The sequence below is a fragment of the Amphibalanus amphitrite genome, unplaced genomic scaffold (assembly GCF_019059575.1).
Source record: "Amphibalanus amphitrite isolate SeventyFive unplaced genomic scaffold, NRLGWU_Aamphi_draft 001996F_arrow, whole genome shotgun sequence".
Taxonomy (NCBI): Eukaryota; Metazoa; Arthropoda; class Thecostraca; order Balanomorpha; family Balanidae; genus Amphibalanus; species Amphibalanus amphitrite.
Window position 1 is genome coordinate 12,690 of NW_024883489.1, and position 16,256 is coordinate 28,945.

Here is a 16,256-nt window from a genome sequence, read left to right on the forward strand (position 1 = left end):
CTTAGATTAACAGCATTAATCCAGATTTTTTTTCAGATAAAAAGGATGGCAAACTACAGAACATCAAAGACCCTGTGAATAATCTACGAAAATGTTCACTTTATATCAAAAGTCAAAACCTTGGAATATAAATAGTGACGCAAAAGTTTTCGTCCCTAGTCGGTATCAAGCGAACGAGACCTTGTTCGCTGCGAGTGTGGCCATCACGAGCACATAAAACTTGCATGGCCTTATCTAGCAGAGCACACTAGGATTCAAAACTGGCAATACTAAATGCGTAAGCAATCTGACAATACTCAATGTGCTGCCTAGTATCCAGTTGACCACGTAATGGGCTATTCGGGAAATGAGCGATTCGTCTACTAAATGGAAAATTGTAATCGATAATCAAAAAACATGGACACATGGCAGATCGGTGGGCTCATAAAATTACAAGGGCGTAAGTGACATAAGTGATTTGCAGCTTTTGGCTACCACATCCCACCGTGACTATCTTGCATGTTTCGCTTGATAAATAGGCCCCATGTGACCGAAACTCATCCAAGTAGACTGGCTCGATGTCAATCAGCCTGTTCTGAGAGCCTGTACAGTGTACATAGTTACATCTGAAATGGGCCCCTGGGACCTAAAATGTCTCATCACATCACAGAGACAGCCAGGCCAGTTTCGCCGATCAATGCCCCAAAGATTCAGCTTTGCTCTAATTGACTTAATCGATGTCCGATAATCATGTTAGCTTATTTTGTGAATCAAAGTATTTTTCTAACTAACAGCATACCCAATATCTTTTGCATCCCATTGTCACGGGGCGAACGTCCTTATTAACAGGTTTAGCCGCCTTCTTGCGAAGAAAAGCAAGCCAAAAGTCTCTGACTTTTATGTGACATAGCCCCAGCTAGGCTTAATAGTTAACATGCGGCAAAATTAACAAAAAATACAATACAGTAACATTAACTACACGTTAAATACTGAAATACTGGCAGTTCTGATTACTTAACAGTTCAGCAAAGCTTACAAATTTTCTTTAAAACAGAAGCCCTCGATGAAACCAAGCTATCCAAGAAAACCATCCAAGAAAACGTCTCGCGCAAAGTTTCTTGGATGGCTGGATTGCATTGCAAGACTGCATCAAACATACAGGAAAAAGCCTTCCCACGCTCGCTGGTCTGCTTCAACAGTACGCGAATCAACCGACAACAGGCCATCCTATCAACCAGCCCCGGAGGCGCCAGTCCCGAACCCCCGAGCAGCCCCACTGTCTATCACCATCGCACCCCGTCCACACCGCTGCAGGCACGGGGCGGCAGCCGCCCACCTGACTGGCTCGGTTACGTCACGGGGCAGGGGGCAATGACACAGCCACGTGGGGGGCGGGGGGGGGGGGCGTTCAACCACCGACCGGCCCGCAGGGAACCAGCGCGTCTGGCTACGGCAACGATATGCGACGCTAGGCCAGACTAGACTGACTCGCTCGTCAGTCGTCACTTTCGCAAATAATTGTGGGATTTAATACACTGGTTTCTGATTTCTGGATCGAAGTGGCTATCGGAGGACTCCCAGCCAAGAAAGGCAATGTGTGCATGGCGGCGGGGCTTAGTCGGCGTTCCGCGCGGCGGACATCTTGGAGTGGCGTGTTTGTGAAAAAGCACGCAGGCCTCGGAACGGTCGAGACAAAAGTCAAGGATGTGATGTATCTGACAAATGTTTATCAATCTGTCATCAGCCCGTGGACACTACGAGCGGAGCCTATCATACTGTTAACATACTGTGTATGCGGGCCGACATGGTTCACGTACGATAAGTCCTGCTTGAGAACGGCAGCTGGAATGGATTCCTTGCAAAAAAGTCGAAATCAAAGGCAACGATGGCAAGCAGAACCCGAAAGCACGTGATGGGATTCGAACCGGGGACCTTTCACTCGGAGCGTTACTCACGTGGTTGTCGGCGCCGGTCGTTGTGGAGAGGGTATGCAGGGCGTTTGTGATGGCGTGGTCATCCGTGTCGGCAAACCACACAGGCGGTGTTCGCGAATAGGTTTCCTGCGGGCGAAGAATACGTGTCACGGGCGAGCGGAGCTAGCGAAAACACACGCATATGAAAGCAGCAGCATTTGAAGACTCAGGTGGTAAGTGGAAACACCGATTAGGTAGCATAATGGGACGCTAGCATGAGAAGTTGTCGATCGCTGCTCCCCCAACACGTCTGGATAAAATGGCATGCCTTGTGACGCACTATGAAGAGCCAATCAAATCACAGACATCTTGCTAAAATGCTACCACTACAGTGCTGTTCCGCAGCTTTAAAAAATCCATCGGTGGGATTCGAACCCGCGTCCCTGCGGCTGTCACCGTGCGGCCGTGGCCATGAGGTCCGTTCATTACACAGCGCCATGGCTCGCCAGGAAGGCCACAGGGCCGGCCGGCACACGGAAAACGCTTGCATCAGACGGGCCCGGCGCGGGACGGACGTAGCCGCCGCCAAATGGCGTAACCGCGCACCGCGGCGCGGCGGCGCGGCCGGCCAGCGGTTCACGAGCCGACTGACCGAGCCCTCCTCCGCCGGCCGGACGGGTTTCCGCTCCGGTGTGGTCTCCCAGCCGGCCCCGAGGGACGGTGAGCGGTTTGACAGAACAGGTGGACAACGGTCCCGGCTTGGTAGCCTTTAGGGAATGCGACTTTATGGGCCTTTGTTTCAACTCTTACTTCAGATTCCTGGCAGGTCGGAGTCCTTGCAACCAGGGTGTCACTCAAATGAACGTGAAGGAAAAGGGTGAAGAGAGGAGGGAGAAGAACAGGGAGAGAGGAGAGAAGAAAGAGGAGAGGTGAGAAAAGGGAAGGAAGTTCCTACAATGATGGAAAATGACTTAATGTTACTCTTATCCAGGATAGCAATCACAGGGTCCCAATATTGCATTTTGCGTTGATACAGATCCTCCAGAATCAGAAATAGAATGCTCACCAAAAAAGAGGGATGAAAATGGGAAAATTTTGGCCAAAGATGGCCCAAAAAGAGCGGACAGAGGAACGAAAAAAAAACTCATTTCTAAATAAGTATGGTAGCATGTGGGATGTTTAACGACTATATTCTGTGCCAATGTTTTTTTTTTATAAATGGGGAGTGGAAAATAATCCCAAAAATAAGTGGTAAGAGTGAAAAATGATGTTCATTTGTAGTTTAGATGTCATTTTCCACCCAAATCCACACACTTTGGGACACTGAGCTTGGGAGTCTTGGGACATTGAAAAAGGAAAACATAGGTCAGAGCCTCAGCAATCAGCATGTCAGTGTTTGCATGCACTTTACAGAATTGCAAAAAAGAACCCTCTTTGAATACTATTTCAATTCATTTAAGCCAGAACTGGTAGTGATATTGTGATGTGATAGGTTAACAACCTTGGTTTTCATGTGCAATAATGATTCACATAAGTAAGATGGTAAAACAAACAGTATAAGGTTACAGCCAATGAACATAATGCGATCAGGGTTGCGGAGTCGATGAATTTTGGCGACTCCGACTCCAGCTTCCAGAAATACTCAGATTCCTACTCCACAGCCCTCGCAGGTCTACAGAGTCGATGGATTTTCCGTGACTCTGACCCTGGCTTCCAAAATAGACTCCGAAAACTCTCCGACTTGACGACTCCCAACAAACTCGACTCTAGACTCGGCAGAAATGCTGCTGATTTAAAAAAAAAAACAGCAAGTGCCAAGAAACTTGAATCACAACTGTCACATAGACACAAGTCCTAATTATCTCAAAAAGATGGCAAACCAGGCTTTTAAGTGACAAAGTTATACCAAATGCTATTCAAGCATCACAGAAGTGTCCTAAATGTGTTGATTTGGGTGTGAAACGACATCCCAATGAAAATCATTTTGCACCCTTACCACCAATTTTTTTCAAAGCAATTTTCTCCTCCCAATTTTACCGAGGAAAGCTTTTGCGAGGATGGTCGACGGTCGTTTTACATCACATATTTTGCCACACTTCTATAGAATTAGAAGTTTATGCTATCTATCTGTTTTCACTCTTTTTGGGCCTTATCTGACCAGCTATTTTCCACTCTCATTCCTCTTATTGGCGCTGATAAACTTCTCCCTCCGACACACAGGTCAAAATGCAATTCTGGGACACTGTCATAGAATGAACCAAAACCAGCCCAAAACCAACAAAAAATAGATTGGAAAAAACTTGTGTGAATATGTTTATTCATTCAGAAAGTTTACCTATTGAACCCCAGCCACACAATGCCAAATGCTAAAAATGTATTTCTTCTCAATTATCAAAAAACATAGAAAGGTAGGAAATTCTTTATTTTTTGTTTGCCATGCCATGTCAAAAAAAAGAATTATGGTAAAAGATTACATGTACTCCATGATACAACAATGGTAATAATTAAGTGTGCATAACTAAATGTGGATTGTGTTTCATACCAGTTACCCCCCTATTTGCCATACCTATTTTGCTAAGGTGTTGGCACCAACTTCTACACACTACCTCTATATGAAAAACTATTTTGTTGGTATACTGATGTATGAAATCTAGTTATTCAGTCTCTACTTCAATTAGATGAATGAGAATCCATATACACTTGGGTAAGATGTATTGTATGGCATACCTGTGCCACAATTAAGAGAAACAAAGTCTTCATAAAGTGTCCTTATAGCTGGAATAGACATTCAGCTGGAGTTCTAATTATCAAGAAGAGAAAACACAGTCCCTGGGCACTGAAGTGAAGAAACAAAAGCAATGGATTGCAGAACACAATACAGGTAAAAATCCTGCCATTTATGCAGGCTATTCAATATTCACTGCAGCCACACTGTCCCTCATAGGTGAACAGTCTGTGTGCCTCATTTGAGAGCTGGCAACTGACCATGTGGTGTGCTTTGGTGGGAACCAGGTGTGCAATAGGTTTGACAGCAAGGACCAACCATCACTATACATTCAGCAGAGGGACCATTATTGACTGTGTATAGGTCAATGGTCAAGTTGAATGGACATCATGAGTGGCAGTACCAATCCAGAAAATTCTTACCATAATCAATAAAGAACTTTGAAAACTCTGTCCAGTATGCAAATGCACTTGTCTAAATAACTACGCAAATGAAAAACAAGGAGGGAAAAGCAGCTTCCTAAATATCAGTACAAATAACTGATATTTTTAGTTCCACTTATTACAAGTCAAAATAAGAACACAAATGCCTTCAAAAACAGATATGACAAACATGTAGGTACTACTGAGAAGAGGCAGCATTCCATGAGCAGCCTGCTCCCTATGCCTATTTCCTTTCTACTTTGATAAGCATCTACTTTGGTAATTTGTCATCTATCCAACCTCAAATTTCCAATTTTCCCTATCAAACTTCAACAATGATAAGTGAAACCAGTACCAAATACAATAGTTAGTTGCAACAGCAACAAAGCATCACACCTAGAGGGTAGGTAAATTTTCAGTCACCAAATGATGCTATAAAAACAGGGTAGGTTTTATTACACTGAAGCACTAGACACAAACACAGGCACATTACAATCAGGCTTATGATTAAGACTGTGCTGAAATAACTGGGCCAGCTCTTACAACAGCTTCCAAATTTGATATGATTCCTGCCTATCAGTTCTTTAGACTTTAAACAAACAAAATAGTCAATGAGCTGATCATTGCATGGAATAACACTTAACAGCAAAATAAATATGTTTTGTCAATCTTCTCTTTTTGAGTATAATGTTTGTGGCTCACATGATAACTCTACCATCACACTGACAGAGATATTATGTTGGAAATGATGTGCTGCCATTTAACAGTGTTCCATTTTTCAGACTTTTTGGTGGCAAATCACACCTAATGGGGAAAATATTTTCATCCCTAAAATATGAATGACCGACTTAACTTCATCTCTGAAAAGAGTTTCATGTATTCCCAACAGCCAGTGCACATGTCACTTGACAGTTGATGCACCCACATCCTTTTGTTCCACACCGTCAAGATCCTGACATGAAATCCTTGTTTATCAGTTGGCATAAAAATTGGCATTACACCATTTTGCAAAAATGCTTCAGTTATTTACTTTCTTTTTCTCATACTAGGATTTTTTCTTCATCGGCACACTAAACCAATATCCAATTTTAGAACACTGTGCCATTACAGGTCTGACTGGCCAGCACTAAGAAGTTCTGTTAAAGGGACCCTCCCACCTTAACATTAGTTTTGAGTTAAGATAGCCAAGTTTGCGGCCAGGCTCAGAAACCACCATTTATCCTGGTCGCAACCCCCGCAGCTTTATCGTGTTCAAGAAATTTCTTCCCTTTACTTGCAGGGTGGGACCAGCGTGGTCCCTATCTCTTAACCATTACGGTGATCTGATGACGTCATCAGGCTTTCGAATGTCCGTTAAATGTTTGACTAAAACGTTTTGTAGCACGCGGTGGTATATGCTGCTTTGCGCGCAACAAATGCCGCACTTTCAAATAAAGTCGCTAGGAACAGCGGAGATCCCAAAAAGTAAACAAAAGTAAAAGTCTAATATCTTGAAAACCGGTGAATATTTTTCGATGAAATTTGGTAGATATTCATTTTTGCTCTTTCTGAACCGAGCGACATCACTTTCATGCCAATTCATTAACTTTTTTGAAGGTGGGAGGGTCCCTTTAAGATTAGATAAAGCAGAGCAAGGGAGTCCTGTTTTGTTACCTCAATATCGAAACATCATATCAACTCAAAATATTAGGCCATCACACAATCCCATGTAAAGCCATACCGAATAAGTCAAAGCATGCATAATTTCGTTACCGTAAAACGGGGTGTTAAGGGACAGTTTTGAGGTGTTTTGTTATATAACTCGAGAAGGGTTGGAGATAGAAGCATCAAATTGTCAGCATTTTATGTGGAATTTGGTGCTTTACATGCCTGCCAAATTAAAGTTTTTAAGATTTATACCTGCATATTATTTTTTATTATTTTTCATCACCGTCCCTTAGCACCTCAATGTGGGGTGTTAAGGGACACCTATATTATTCCAAGAAATGGTCATCAAATGCCCACAATTGGGGTGTGGAAGGGCACACAATTTATTTATTGAAATGTTTTGCATATTCTGTCACAAAACAAGTCAGGTTCATTTACCACTAATGACCTTTTTAGCCAATTACGTGTAATGCAGTTTACGCTTGTGGAAAATGTGCTAATTATGAGGTAAACAGAACCAAAAAGTAATCTTCTGTCATCAATAAAAACCCATGTTGAAGCTAGTCACTTGTCATTATGTTGCCCTCTTTGTTTTAGTATTTTATGATGACATCACATTTACCTACATCAGTCTCCATTGACCCATCATTGTAAGAGAGTGTTGAGATGTTTTGTTACATAACTTAAGATGTGTTAGAGATAAAAGCATGAACTTGCCAGCATCTTATGTGGAATTCGGTGTTTTCCATGCCTACTGAAAGAAAACTTAATGAAATTATATTTATATATTATTTTTTATTTTTTCTTCCCTGTGCCTTAGCACCCCAAATATGCATGTATCTGGAAAAGGAGAAGAGGATGATAAATGAATGGGTGGATTTGCACAAGTTTTTCAGGAAACATGTGCAATACATGTGACAATACACTTATGCATTTATTTTCCCTGTACACCCACTCGTTTATGTGGTACACACAGAGTTTTGGAGATGTTTCAATTTTGTGAAAATGTAGCATGATTTTCAAATCCATTTTTGAACCAAATCACTTGCATGAAAAACCATACCATTTTGTCCTATGATCAAGAGCAAAACAGTGTCAACTACCACACTGAAGTTTTTATTGAACCTTCTCCAATTAGGAAGTTAATATGACTCAAAGTTTTTCCCATGCAACTGTCCCTTAACACCCCACTGTCCCTTAACACCCCATTTTACGGTACCTACAATAGATCACGATATGAATTGACTGGAAGTATAAAAAGCATATTTATTTGGGTGACGTAAGCCAAAACTAAAAATATAGGCTACTTTAAATAAACCACACATATATGATCAGGCATAACAATCACAATGGGAAAATCAATTTCAGTTCAGTGAGTTGGATGACCTTGAAGCGGGACATATCATGCACTGTTGAAAAGGTAGTAAAACGAAACTAGCACCGATTTACAAATGTCAAAAAGAATAAGAGAAGTTGAAAATGTCAATGAAAATGTCAAGAGAAGTTGAAAATATAAATGAAGGATAACCAGTGAAAAAAGATATACCTCTCAGCAAAGGAGCACAAGCTGAGACAAAGAACTTTTTCACACCAGTGAGACAGGGAAAACTGTGAAGAGGACGATCATCAAAAGCAATACTTACTGTGATATGAGCATGAATATCATGTTTTTTGCCATGCCGTCCTATCACACGACACGTAAGTTCATCTACACTGGCACTTAGCACTTGAAACCGCTCGTGAGTTTTCGGAAACACATGTTCGAGGGTCTTGATTTCCGCCTTCAATGTGAGTAGACAGGCCATTCCTAGTCTCTCCTCAGGCCTGTGGTGAAAAATGTGAAAGGGCCAGGCAAAAATAAATTGACCTTTCACCTATTCACCACAAACCGCCGCAAAATTACGGCCACACCAACACCACCACCACGGGGGAGATCGCCGTCCCCGACACGCACAAAGTTCTAAAGCCAGCTATCGCCGAAGGCCTTTCTGCTCGAACTGTTACAATTGCGGCGCACTGCGCAGGAATTGTACCAAATAAACTAAACTTTCGCCATAGTCCTACTAGAATCTACGAAAATTCTTACAATATCAAACAGTTTAATTTATGTGAGGTGTTGAGGGATATTAATTAATAGTAATGAAATACTTTTAATTATAAATAAGAACATTTCTGTCAAAAATTATAGGTGAAGCTACCAAGTATTGCTAAAATTGGTAGAGCTTTTAGTATATTTTAGCTGGAATGTACTACGGTAAATATCAATCATTTGTCTGACACAAACTCATAGGAAATCAAAGTTTATTTTCGATGCCTTATTTACATGATACGACTGCTTATTGTCGCTTGAAATGAATCGAAATCTACTTAACCATTTATTAACACTTCATACTGTCGTCACATTCATCACAAATTCAATAAAGGTATTTGGTATCGGGCACTCATTCCCCAAGCTTATAACCTGACACATAGATGGCAGGAGTAGTAAGCGCCTGAAGTTATGCTGTGCCGCGGTACAAGTAGGTTCGATCGATGGGGTTTGATGACATTTATCGGCACTGACGAGCGTGTAGCCGTGGCATGGGCGCAGAAACGACTGGAATATTATAGATGTATATGCACTCTTAACCAGTTCAAGGCCAGACTGGACGATCACTGGAACCGAATCCAGGGACGTAGCCAGGGGGGGGGGGGCGGAGGGGGCGCCCGCCCCTCCCTTGGGGTTTTCAGGAGGCCCCCCCCGAAAGGATTCAGGCCAACGTGGGCCGAAGGCCCACGTTGGCCTGAATCCTTTCGGCCTGAATCCAACGTGGGCCGAAGGCCCACGTTGGCCAAAATCACGTCGGAGGCGAACGAATTTCACGCGGGAATCTAAAAAATGACGTCAGAACAATCAGGGCCTTCTGACCAGCCTGACAAGTGACGGCTAGGGCCCTTCTCATCTCCTGTGAATAACCACTAGTGTCTGTGTCTGACCGCTAGGGCCCCTCTGACTCCTCAGTAGAGAGGAGGCCCTCTGTGGGTAGGAGGCCCTGTGTAGAGAGGAGGCCCCCTTAGAGAGGAGACCCCCTGTAGAGAGGAGGCCCTCTGCAAAAAGGAGGCCCTCTGTAAAAAAGAGGCCCTCTGTAGAAAAGAGACCCTCTGTAAAAAGGAGGCTCTCTGTAGAGAGCAGGCCCTCTGTAAAGAGGAAACCATCTGAAATCAGAAGGCCCTTTGAAGAGAGGAGGCCCTCTGTAGAGAGGAGATCGTCTGAAGAGAGGAGGCCCTCTGTAGAGGAGGACTCCCTCAGTAGAAAGGAGGTCCTCTGTAGGTAGGAGGCCCTCTGTAGAGTGAAGACCCTCTGAAGAGAGGAGGCCCTTTGCAGAGATGAGATCCTCTGTATAGAGGAGATCCTGTGTAGAGACGAGACTCTGAAGAGAGGAGGCCCTACATAGATAGGAAGCCCTCTGTAGAGAGGAGGTCCCTGTAGAGACTAGAGACTAGAGAGGAGGCCCTCTGTAGAGAGGATGCCCTCTGTAAAGGAGGCCCTCTGGAGAGAAAGACACCCTCAGCAGAGAGGAGGCCCTCTGTAGATAAGAGGCAATCTGTAGAGAGGAAGCCCTCTGTAGATAAGAGGCCCTCTGTGGGCAGGAGGCCCCCGGTAGTCAAAGACAGCGTCGTATATTAAGAACATAGAGTGGAGGCCCACTGTAAGCAAATTACCCTTGGCTTCTGTTCCCTGCTACTCTCTATAGAGAGTTCTCAGTTCTCACTATAGTGAGAACTGAGAACTCAGGAAACTGTACAGAATAGACTCCCAACCGCGTCGCCGCCCACTGTAGGAAGGAACAGGGGAGGAGGTCCTCTGTAAACAGAAGGCCCTATCCTATGTAGACAAATTATTTGTATAAATGCGCTCAGAGAAATCATGCCGGGTGCCGTCAACGGTTTTGCCGTCAACGGTTTTACCTGCAGTGGCCGCAAAAACCGCCAAAATAGCCGATATTTTCGGAAACCAGTTTTCGGCAATAACTTTCGTCTCAAAATTTGCACGAACTTCCCTTTACCAGCATCGTGTTCCTCTCGTCAAGACGTGTGGAATGAACTATCAATTGACCTTGAAAGGTCAACTTGAAAATTTGGCCTCAGGTCAAGGTCATGACCTGACCGATAAGGGCTAAGTTCCATATCAGTCCATCCGTATCGTCGAGCCAAACACAACTAAGGTGTATTCATCGCTCTAGCATGCCTCTATCAAAAGTTATTCGCGAAAAAGTCAGATACCATTGGTGACCTGAGATGACCTCAGGGTTATCAAAGGGGTCACGGGTGCCATTTTCATGTTCAGTGTGTCAAAGATACTAGTAATTCAGTGTTTTAGAGTGTTTATAATGACTTCCGTCTAAAAAGGCGACTTTCAATTTAAGGTCGCAAAATTGACCTGACCTTATGTCATCGATATCAAAAATCCAAGACATATATTTTTTTTTTTTGCATTTTGTCGCTCTTGTGCATTTGCATCTCTGAAAGTTTCAAAGCGTTTGGTCACTCCGTGTAGCTTTGGCAGACATTGAAACTTTTTATGTAGTGAGGTCATTTGACCTGACCTGGTGACCTGACTTTAAGTGACCAGGGTCTGAAATTTTCACAACATATGTAGAAATGATGTAGGATAAAGTGTGCCGCGCCGCCGTTTTTGAGATATTTACGGTAAACTGCAGGGGGTGTTTAACACCCCTCCCCCCCCCCCCCCGGCAGGGGGCGGGTTAATGCATGAACACAGCAGCCCATTTCTGTAATATATAGGTACCTGTGGCTGTGTTGGTATTTTTACGATGGATGCAATTACTCAAACCATTTATCAGACCGTGGTGACATTCCCATAGCCATGCTTCGCACAACTCATAATAATTTATTTGACCGGGAAATTAATATATACCTATCCATCGATTGTTTGTTTTATCTACGGCGTAAATGAAGCAGACCACCTGGACCTAGGAAAATTTACTAACGAAACCATGTTTTACTTACAGCAAGTAAACGTGGCAACATTCATACAGAAAAAAATAACCGTATAGTTTCAATCTTGCAGACGTCAGTCAGGTCAGAATCGTGACAAGCCAATTGGAAAATATAATGAATTGTGTCCTGCTTCGAGAAAACGAGTCAAAACCACCCAATTCTTTCTGAATTACGTCAGCTTATCTGATCTGTAAGCACCCAGGTGGTATTTACTGACAGGGGCACCGGGAAGGATCATCTGAGGTGAGGTGAGGTCATCAACAGTTTTTAGCCAATAAATCACGACATGATGGGACATGATGGGGCTTAATAGCTGTTAGTGTACCAAACCGTTCGCCTGGTCATGACGCGCCGATTGGTACCCAGCGTGACCTTCCTAGGTCAGATTTTGAAGTTGACCTATCTATGTAGGTCGTTATAAACCATGTTATTTGTTATGACCTCTGGCGACCTCAATATTGACCTGACCCAAAAAAGTTGTTTACAAAGTTGTAAGTCGTTCAACGAACTATCAAACGCCGTTGCCGTTTGTCGCTACGATTCGTGCTTTTCGAGTTCTGACGGGGGCCAAAAAGGCCCCCACCCGATTCAGAGTCTTTCAGAGCCCGCCCGGAATACGGTTAAGCGCTTGAACGATATATGATAATACACCAAGTGTTACTCTGACCGTCCTCCAGTATCCACCCATTCCTCGCAGATCCTCCCCCTCCTGCTGTGGTCCGGCCGCCGCCGGCGCCCGAGTTTTTTTTTTTTTTTGCCAGTTACCATGCCACTCGGAGACTTGTGATATGCGTATGTTTCTTACCGCTGCAGCGGTAAGAATAAAGAAACATGCCAGTGCGCTGGCCATATGAAAGCTGAACAAAAGTCTGCATTATGTTGTATTGTATATGTAATTATGTAGGCATGAGACCCTCTGCAGAAAGGAGGCCCCTTTAGGGAGGAGGCCCTCTGTAGAAAGGAGGCCCCCGGGATTCCTCCGCCCCTCCCTTGGCCAAATCCTAGCTACGTGCCTGACCGAATCAGATACTCCATCCTAGATAGAAGTCCAATCAATGCCAGCGGAGAGGCCAGAGGGGGTCTGGGGAGGGGGCACCGGGGTAGGGCAGAACCGTGTAAAACGCCCCAGGTAGGTAAAATGCCCCATGCCCTTATTTATGACACAGTTGTTTCCTTCTTTTTATAAACATTACAGGTGAAACAGGTGCTGTGGGAGCAAAATGCTGATGAAGTTTGGTGGGCACTAGAGATGTCAATCGGATACCGACTTTTTGGTATACCGATACCAAACCGATACCAACTTGCGGTATTTGGTATTTCAATCGTAATGTGTTTGGTATTTTGTCGGTATCATAAACCCTTACTAATGTATATGAGGCTAAGAAATCGGTAAAAAGTTGGTATTTCCCTCATTTTCCCAAGTTGGTTTGGTCTCGGTATTTTCCCGTGGTTTTGATTGGTATTTGGTTTGGTATCGGTATTCCGATTTTCCGTAATTGACGTCACTAGTGGGCACCATTATCATTGGGCTGATTTTATAGCCTAAAATATGATTTTATGAGATTTCTGAAATAAATAACTGTCATAAAAAGCGACACTAATTCACTGTTTAGTTGTCACTTTGATCTGAGGTGCTTCGGTAAGCAAGACTAGTTCATTGGCTACCAAAAGCAGTGCGAAATGACTGTTCCATGCTTGTAGATTTACCGGATATATCGCCACTCAGAGGCATTGCAAAATTCGCAAAACGCCCCAGCACCTAGTTTTTAGAGCACCCATACCATTTTTACGTGTGAAAATGTCTTACATTCCAAAAGTGGCTTAATTGCGATGCATTATTGCTGTGGGGTAAAGAGGTGACAATGACATATGTCATATTCTCACCAGCAGTTTGCCGTATAAGCTACTCACTACTCAGGTCTCTGACTATCGGATGATGTGCTTTGAATCGCAACTATTTCTTTTCATATACTAAAGAGCTGCTGTGCATTTTTTCAGCCTGTTCCGCAAATGACTTAAGGTCCCGTCATTGCGTGACATATGTAAATATGATAGTGACCAAGTAGCGTCAGTTCAAGACGAATCGTTTGGTGCCACCCTCCTGTGCAAATTTGGGAGCCGTGACATTTGTTGGCCTCTTTGGGTCAAAGGGCTGAGAATGCCACCGACCATTACCTAGGTCTAGGTCAGCCTAGGTCAAACATTTCCTACGGGCTACGGCAATGGCTCAGTTGTTTGATAGTTTTAGGTCGATCCGAGACGTTCCGAATCTGGGCTCAATCCGGGCTGAATTCTGGGCTAAATGTGTGCTATTTTGAGGTGCATCAATTTGAGCACACCGGAGGAGCGTTCGGTTCTATAGGTTAGTGGGGCAGCTGCTCCACCAACTTGTTAATTCGTCCCACCAATAAGTGCTGACCCTTCCCTCCCCCAACTTGAGCTCATTTGTATGACTTTGTGGCCTTGCAAGTCGACTGAGGAGCTTTGGGATGTCTAGAGTTTATCTAATGTGAAAGATATGAATATGTAATGAGAGGATATGTTTCACTCTAGCATTTCATTCAACTTGACAATCGGGTATTATTAGTTTGACGACTTTGTGCCCCACCAACCTCTCTGGAAAAGCTCCATCTATGTTTGAGCGAGAACCAAGCGAACCTCGCCTCCATCGTATCGTAACTAGTCAAGCCGTATTAGACCCGACAATACGACGTGGGGGCCGTAGCGGACCGGTCTGTGCCTTACATCTGACTCTCTTAGGACCTTAGGATCTTAGGATCTTAGGAAGTTTTCGGCCTCTTACTGAACCGATGCATCCGGATTTAGTCTATTTTATACTGTTCATACCAAGCACGCCTTTTTTACACCCTGCGTGACCGACTTATTGGACTTACTGGAGCTGAACTGTTCTAATTGGGACCCAGCAAACTAGGGCATGATTTGACGGGACTCGAATCAAATTGAGCCGCTTCTGACAAGATCTTTTTGATCGGGCCCTGACCCACCTGGCTCTGCGTATATGCTTGAACCCTTACCGGGATGTACATATACCAGGAAATCAGTATACGACCATCAGAGAAGCTTCAAAAGGAAGGTAGCAGGCAGAATATCTGAATGTGTATCGCATGGAAAGAAATGTTGATGAGAAAAGAGCTATTCTTTCAACTAATTATGGATATTGCAAAAGCCTTTGCCTGCACGCACTGCCTGCACCCCCCGGCCGGTGCCGGTGGTCTAACATTGCCGCCTGGTGGTAGTCGCTGCAGACCTCTAATTCGAGCCAGATGGCGCAGATGACGCTCGCAGGCGATACGTGGAGTTCACCGGATGCGGCCTTCTCTCTTCAGTCATTGCCAGCTCGAGCCCAGCGTTTCTTTTTATCGATGGGGGCACCTCCTGGCACTGGCGGATCCAGAAAGGCGGTTTATCTTATCGCATCTCGATTTTTACGCACTGCTGTGTAGTTAAAAAAAAATCATGATAAAAGCTGTTTAGTTTTTATTTTTTCTCGAAAAAAACGCAAATTTTCGTTGATTTCGGGCGCTGTGGGGGCGTGCAAATGCCCCCAACCTGGATCCGCCAGTGTCTCCAATCATATTTGTCGGTCGGATAGCAAATAAACGGACGCCATTTAATTGCGTCCCAGAAAAGCTATTTCTGGCACCTAAAAGCTGACTCGCCCCAAAATTGGTCCTCAGCACCTATTTGGTGGATACCAGCACCAATCATGGAAAATGACCTTAATTAGCTGTTTCTGGCACCTATTCATCGGTACGCCTTACTCTTTTTTCTGAATCTGGCACCTAAATGCTGAGCGTAGCACCAATCTAGTAGAAAAATGAACTACTGGCTGGTAGAATCATGTTGTTCTGGTATAATGACCCCTGGAGTCTAGCCTAAAGGTTGCCAGTGCAGCTACACTCTAAGACAGCCCCGTAGTGATCTCAGCATTGTATATGACGTTTAAGTAAGCAAATAATATTGATTTGTTCGAAAAAAACAATGTCATTTAAATATTTAAAAGTATTTATTTGTAATGCTTAAAGGGAAACATTTTTGTGAGTAATTGTCTCGATTTTCACCATTAAAACGGGTATTGCATTTTTTGACGTCATCAAATAGCTCCAAAAAAGAAATGTAATGTTTTCATTCCGTTCAAGGCCGCTGAAGAAACGCGAGATCTTGCGTGGGACTTGTCCGTTGTTTGCCGCGCAGAGTTGTGCCGTGGTTGTGCCTTTTTCATCCGTTTCTTACTTATGTGTGCATGAAGCTTTGATTTTGTTTTTGGTTATTGTGTGGCCGGTCAGTCAAACGCCCCTGTAGAAACCGGATGCTGCGTTTGATCGAGATGGAGTCAGACGATGATTGCAGAAAGCTATTGAAAAGAGGGCCGGTTGCGTGGCATGTCTGTTCAGAGTTGACATTTTGCTTTACTCCAGTTTATGACCTGAGAGCCTGGCTGGAAGTGACGGATCCAAACTTTTCACGTTAAAATGGCTGAGGGTGCAATAATCTCTACATAGCGGGTTGGTATAGGAGCGTCTTGCTATGCTGCACCATAGCTGGCTA